General features: G+C 35.1%; 1 protein-coding gene across 1 annotated transcript in view; it reads right to left on the reverse strand.

Annotated features, from left to right (window-relative positions):
• The window catches only part of LOC107718317 (double-stranded RNA-specific editase 1-like), a 122935-nt gene extending 117008 nt beyond the window's left edge, over positions 1 to 5927 (reverse strand). The window contains exon 1 of the mRNA XM_016525346.1: positions 5846 to 5927. The gene's annotated coding sequence lies outside the window, so the exon portion shown is untranslated. The remainder of the gene's footprint in view (positions 1 to 5845) is intronic.
• Between the last annotated feature and the right edge of the window lie 1767 nt (positions 5928 to 7694).

The following is a 7694-nucleotide window of genomic DNA, read 5'->3' on the forward strand; positions in this document are numbered from 1 at the left end:
GTATTGCTGTTCTACATAACAAAGGACACAAGCACAAGGAGATTTATCTCTCTTTGATTTGGTTAGCTGCTGCAGAAGTCCCAGATCTGCATTTGTAACGGCAAAACGCATGCACTGCGGTCCAGCATCTCTTTATCAGTGGGGTCATCCATCAATAGTGAGGAGGAGTGGGAGGCCGGCGAGCGGGACGGCAGAAACAATATTGATGTCAGCGACTGTAGGCACGGAGAGGATCTGTGGGTGACTACGCAGCCATCAATAAGAGCCCAACAGTGAGTGCACACTTTTTCAGCAGTCTTGGTTCCTAAAGCATTTTTCCCATTCATTTTCTCTGTAGGCATTTTTAAAAAATCCCCTTGAACCAACCAGCACAGAGATGAATCACATTAAAACCTGATTCACAGCCAAAAAGTATTTGCAAATAAAAAAAAATTAAAAAAAAGTGAACTTACGTCGGAATGAACTGTGAAGCTCAGAGTGAAATCAGATCAGGAATTACATAATGCAACTAACTGTAACAGGGATGCATGGTATATTAGTACCAAATCAATTATCAGCCATTTTTAGACATTTTTGTTAGATTAGTATCAGTGAATATTAAATGTATCAGCTCATACTAGATATGTATCATCATCATCATAAACTTGATTTCATTACTTGTTATTGGCAACTAATGTGGCTCATCAAAAAATGTATCCCATGGTTTGCGTTTAATTACAATTAGGGATGCACAACATAATTTTCGCCAATTTCATATTTATAAAAAAAAAAAAAAAAAAAAAAAAAAGATAAAAAAAAAATAAAAAACAAAAAAAAAAAAAAAAAAAAAAAAAAAAAAAATAAACCTGACGATTCAAACGCGAGTTCTGAGCAATGTGCTTGTTGTTTGTCATTTCTCCGATCACACATGCAGACATGGTTTTATGTTTACGCGGCGCGATGCAACGCGCAACGTAAAAAGACAGTATAAGTCATTATAATCCGTAATTATGTCCCCACTGGATGCAACAAATACCTCATTTATAATGGGTTTTTTAATGTTTTTGTCTCATCGCTCCATCACAATATGGTAAGGGGCGTAACAATTCCGTCACACGCTTGAGGTATTCGGATCACAATCACAATGCACTGGATAGCTGGCCAATCAGAGCACACCTCGCTTTTCAGACCGATGAGCTTTGTAAATAAACACATTTCATTACACCAAATACACAAAATAATGTTCTTTTTAGCAACATCATATGACCCCTTTAAAAAATAAACATTTAATTTAAAGTTAAATATTTAATATCAGCAAACGTATATTGCTCTATATTATAATAAAGAAATAATAATTTATAAAAATGTTGTGATGCCTAAATTTACTAACATAAAATGACTGATTGATCTTTTCAGACCGATGAGCTTTGTAAATAAACACATTTCATTACACCAAATACACAAAATAATGTTCTTTTTAGCAACATCATATGACCCCTTTAAAAAATAAACATTTAATTTAAAGTTAAATATTTAATATCAGCAAACGTATATTGCTCTATATTATAATAAAGAAATAATAATTTATAAAAATGTTGTGATGCCTAAATTTACTAACATAAAATGACTGATTGATTTGTTTAAATGAATGATTTATTTATAATTTATTAAAAAATAAAAAGATGTATTGTCTTCCATTTACTGTTTAACAAAATAACAAAATTGACTGAGCTGACACTGAGCTATACAAATCTATACACCGTTAGAGAGTGTAGAGGGGCTGACTTACTTTCTGAAGAAAACGGATAGGATATGAAAATCCTGAACCACACTGTTTGCTTATAGTGGTCAGGCTGTTGTGGCTCTGATCCAGGTATCGGATCATTGGGAATCTGTGCAGAACTTCCTCCAAAAGCTCTCAGAAAATAATTTTGGAAAGCAGGGCGTAGATTTATAATAAGGTCTACAGGGAGCGACTATATTCATCTCTGATCAATATGCAGTCACAGCACAGCTAAACAAGTTGTACAAAGCTCAGACTTGAGCAAAAAAAAGTTAGCTTTATCGGATGTAGAACAGGATTGGGCCACAGCATGAGCCAGATCTAAATCCATGTTCCAAGGAGAATAATGCATGTTTCTTCGACATATGCTAGACATTTATACATCATCATGGGACAGTTATTTTGAAAGGTCATTGCAGATCCCTTACAATCCAAGACAGCTTCTCCTACGTCTGAAGCAATGGATGACAGAGATAAAGATCAAACCTGAAAAACATCTCTGCCTTCAGGTTTTCATTCCTTCTCATGTGTTCTGTAATACATGTAACAAGGAGAATGGATGTAATCTGTGAGAAATATAGTAAGTAAAGGCGCAACCTGGAGAAAGCAGAGCAAGTTAAGACTGAAGACCACATGGAGAAACATCAAAGGTTTAACTTCTATATGGCAAAAAAGAGGGACTATTCAAAAACATGGACTAAATAAAGAGCAGGTGCATCCTAAACAAGTAAAGAAAACTGAAAACTTTGTAAGTGGTGTTTGTTAGACAAAATGTGTGCATAATTGCTGTATATTGATGTAGAATTTACCTGATGTTTGGTTACTTGCTATTTAGTAAGTAAATAAAAAAAAATGATCCCATGGTTTGCATCCAGCATGTTCCACATAAGTAATTACAATTAGAGATGTAAAATAAAATAATATAAAATAAAATAAAATAAGAAATGTACAGAATAAAAGATTGACAATAATTTTGCAATTATATTATTAATTTTATCAGTGTTTGTGTTATTAAATATTAACTTTGAGTGCTAGATGATGCCAAACATAATTGAAAATGTGGGAAGTTAAATAAATTAAATATATAAAAAAATACAAATTAAATTTAAAATGAAATATTCAATATTAGCAAACGTATATTGCTGTATATAAACAAATAATTTAATTTAAACAAAATAATTGTATTTGTGTACATTAAAAGAAAAGAAAAAAAAAAACACACACACGGTATTCACTGTAAAAAAAAAAAAGTTGAGAAAACCTAAAAGTTTAAGGCAACCAGCTTCCACAGATTTTTGAGTTTTTTCAACCTGTTGCTTCAGTTTATACAACAAAAAATTTAGAAAACTCAAAAATCTCCAACAAAAACAAATTGAGAAAACTCAAGTGCTCAACTGCTGAATCTGGTTGCCTTCAACTTTTAAGTTTTCTCAACTTTTTATTTTTTTACAGTGTTGACTAATACCCAATATGGTACCAACATATTGTGCAATATATAAATACAAACTAATAAAATAAGATGAAATATTTCATTCACAGGCACTGCTACAAGATTATTCAATAAATAAACTATTTTTGGAGGAATAACTATATAGTGATAAATACTGCTGCTGTGATATAAAATTACTCATACCATGATATACACGATTTTAGTTACACCACCCACCTCTGTGTGGGCCGGTGAGAATGAGACAGAAGAAGAGAGAGATTAGACGCTTTCATTAATCTTATTTAGCAGTGGAGAGTGAATGCCCTTGATTAGAGATCTCAGCTCGTCTGCAAAGCGTCTCTCTGGCATCACCTGCAGAGCGGCAGCGAGCTCTCTCCACCCCGCTGCTCCCACAAGCCCGCAGTGCCGCAGTCTTAAGACTGTAGTTTTGTAATTCCTCAAAGCAAATGAAAGAAACCTCGAAGGGCCCAGAATCACTGAATGCTCCAGACCCCAGGCACCCATGTCTTTAGATGGCTTATTCTAAAAACAAGAGGCGCTTTTCACCAGGAACGTGCAAAGCCCCAAGGTTTTGTTAAGCTTCTGCAACAAGCGCCGAGAGTGTAGAAACAGCTCTCAACCAATGCCAGCTTTGAAAAGCCATTCCCATCAGCCTGAATGAACACGCTGAACTCCCTCAAATCTGACAGGCTTCGTGGTGAGATGCAGAGCGGATCATAATAAAATCAGCTCCGGTTTTGACTTTGACAGAAGGAACGAAAAGACCCTGCTCTATTAATCGCCTTAAAATAGCACAGAAATGATGTAAGACCTGAGAGGACACAGTAAATGCTGAAGCGCTTTTAAGCGCGCTGCTAATGAAAGTGTATTATGATTTCTTTCTTTGAATAATCCGGTATTGATTCTTAACTTCCCAAGATTGATCTGTTAATCCAAGCCTTTTAGTGCATATGAAACCATTTGCTAAATATTGGTAGCATGTGTCCAGTTTCATCCAATTTTGCTAAATTACGACCACTATAAATATCATGACAATTCACGCATCTCATTGAAAATAAATTGTGTCCTAGTGGGTAACTTTTTCCAGGCAGCTTTTTAATATGCTACTTACTCCAAATCTGAAAGTATGCTGTCATCGGTGTCATTATATTAGCTTTGTGCAGTAACCTGTAACAGCCGAACTGAAATAAATAGTAAATCAGTGTCATTATCCAGCCTTAAAGTGTATGGGCCTACTGTCTGAATGGTAACTGGCGTCAATGACAGAACTTGATGCACGTCATCAGAGTTGAAAAGTGAGAGGTAAATGAATCCAGGCCTGTGTAATTTCATCTCTGAGGCTGCCGTATGTCTCTTCTGGCAAAGTCATGGAAACCTATCGCAAAGGCTATATTCATATCTCCTTTGTTAAATAAATTAATGCAACTCTTAAATTCTTAAAAAGCTGGGTCATATTAGCAGGAGAAATATATGTCATTTTCCATTGGTCTTCCACAGTTTGAATCCGAGAACCTACTGGGTGATGTATTAAAAAAAAAAATTGGAAATTTAGCTCCCTAAATGGCTCCACAGAATATGTTCGGTCACTAAAAGAGAAATCAAGGCATTATTTTTACACTGTTTTCACTATGAACACTACAAAATAATAATAATAATAATTATTATTATTATTATTATAGCATATATTATACCGTTCAAATGTTTGGGGTGAGTACGATTTTTTTTTAAGATTTAAGAAATTAATACTTCTATTCAACAAAGATACATTAGATTGATCAAAAGCTACAAAAAAACTTCATTAAAAATTGCATTTAATAAAATGGTCACACTTTATTTTAAGGTCCAATTCTTGCTATTAACAAACCATTAACTATGACTTTTGCTTCAATAAACTCCTAATTTGCTGCTTATTAATAGTTAGTAAGGTAGATATTAAGTTTAGGTATTGGGTAGGATTAGAGGTGTATAATATGATCATGCAGAAAATGTACTTTATAAGCACTAATAAACAGCAAATATAATAGGCATGCTAATAAGCAACTAGTTAATAGTGAGAATTGGTCCCAATACTAAAGTGTTACCAATAAAATAATTAAGTAGAAAACCCTTATTTTAATTTTTTTACTGTATTTTTGAACAAATAAATGCAGCCTTGGTGAGCAAAAGAGTGCAAAATCTTGCCAAAAACACAACACAAGGACTTCTGCAAACAACTGAACCATAATGTCAGCGACTCATGAATGACATTAATCAAAACAGATATTCTGAACCGATTCACAGAAATTGACTAACACATTTTTGCTGCTGATGACAGCAGACACTAAAACATCTGCCTTAACAGTCTCACAGTCGTGAGTCACGAAGAAAGGACAGATCATGAAAATGGAGAAAAACACACTGCATTAAAATCACTGCAATGGTCACAACTCGATGTATCGCTACATAACTAGTGCCTACAGTTCTGATGAAGGCCTCGGAGAAAGCCTACACATCAGCAACAGGCACAAAGCAACAGTTTGTTTTGCACAAGATTTAATTTGCTGCATCTTACCATCAGTCTTCTACCTTCCTTTTTTTTTTCACCGCATGAACAGCCTCTGTGTTTGAGTGTGTATCACTGCAGATTCACTTACCTGCTATTATAAAGCAGCGGATGTTGCTCCAATCTCTTACAGCCTTGAACAAGATCTTCCTGCTGCGAGTCTCCACGTCTTCCTGAAACACAAAGAGGAATAAAACATCAGGCCAGAGCTAAAGTGGTTCTCTCTACCGATCCTGATCCTAAGAGCAAATCTAAACTGAGAGGACTCGGTGAGAGAAATGATCACCATAAATGGAGAAATTCCCCCAAACCCAGCTGTCACACATTTTATACTTCATTTACACTTAACAATCACTGTTTAAACACCTCCTCTCTGCTTCCACATACAACTGGGGAAGTTTCAGTTTCCTTCACTAGTAAAGATATTTATTACATTATAGACACACACACATATGCACATGAACAAGCTTTTTTGAAAGCTTTTAACAATCAAAGCTGCATTTATTTGATTAAAAGTGCAGTTAAAAAAAATATATATATATATATATATATCAGAATCAGAATGAGCTTTATTGCCAGGTATGTTTTCACATACGAGGAATTTGTTTTCATGTGTGTGTTAGATAAATAAGTGTATGAGTGTATAAATAGTGTTGTGTGTTCCACAAAAGAGTAATATTGTGAAATATTATTAAAGTGTCCCTATTATGGGTAATGAAAGGTTCATATTTTGGTTTTGGGAGTCCCCAACAACAGGTTGACATGCATGCAAGGTCAAAAAACACTTTCATTGTCTTATAATATGCATTTATTTTTTATCTTACTTGCTCAACGACTCCCAAACGATTCGCTCAACGATAAACTTTTCCAAACCCCTCCTTTGCGTGACGCTAATCTGCAGTGATTGGTCCGATTGGTCTCATTTTCATTTCATCATGCCTGTAATAATGCCTGATAAAGCAGCGTTTGTAAGCGCAGTGCTGCTTTGTGTACAGCGTTACCGGGGAAACAGCTTATCTTACCGCTCCAAAAGCGGCACCTAGTGGCAAAGAATGAATTTGCATTTTCATTCAGACCAACGCAATATGCTAATGTTTCATGTTGACATCAACATGAAACGGCTTGGAATTCATTTGAAAAACGACTCGTTTCAATGATTCAGAGTCAACTCTTTCTTTTGAGAGACAATAACTTTATACACGGTGCACTTTCAGATTTGAAATATTGCAGAATGTTTTGATTCACTTAGAGCTGTGTTACACACTGCATAAAAGGTCATTTTCAAAAATCCATAATAGGGGCACTTTAAAATTTAAAATAACTATTCAATTTGAATATACACAAGACTTTTTTTTAATCAAGCAGACTAACAGAAACGGCGGGTCGTATCTTTCAAGTGGCACTAACTAGGGCATGTTTTGAAAATTTTATCTCACTGATGTCATTGCATAAGCATCAAGGTTGAGTTCTTCCTGGCAGTCGACTTGTTGGCATGAGATAGCGTTTTACAAAGCAGACTGCAATCTTTAAAGGCCTCAGACTGAAGTTCATAGTGAAAATTGGTTCAACTCCATCATCTGTGGCGTAAAGAAAGGCTGTCAAAAGAGTGACTGCCCCTCTTTGTTATCATAAATACAGCCCTGAGAGCTAAGGAAAGAAAACTCAATAGAGGTTTCAAAATAGATGACATCACTGCCGCCTTGAAATGAAGGTCTAAAAATAGGAAGCATATCCCGCCAAAGGAGAGTGACAACATACTTCAATTAGGCGGCTCAGGAAAGAGAAAGACAGGTGTATGGAGACTGTAAATATACCTCCTTTCACAAACATAATAACTTGCCTCCGATGTCTTTTATTACCTGCTCTCTCGACATAAGATCTATTCAATGACCAGTTGTGTGGCAGTGTAATACTAAAACTAGGACTAGGCAAATATATAT

The sequence above is a fragment of the Sinocyclocheilus rhinocerous genome, unplaced genomic scaffold (assembly GCF_001515625.1).
Source record: "Sinocyclocheilus rhinocerous isolate Xijiao unplaced genomic scaffold, SAMN03320098_v1.1 scaffold2891, whole genome shotgun sequence".
NCBI classification, from domain to species: domain Eukaryota; kingdom Metazoa; phylum Chordata; class Actinopteri; order Cypriniformes; family Cyprinidae; genus Sinocyclocheilus; species Sinocyclocheilus rhinocerous.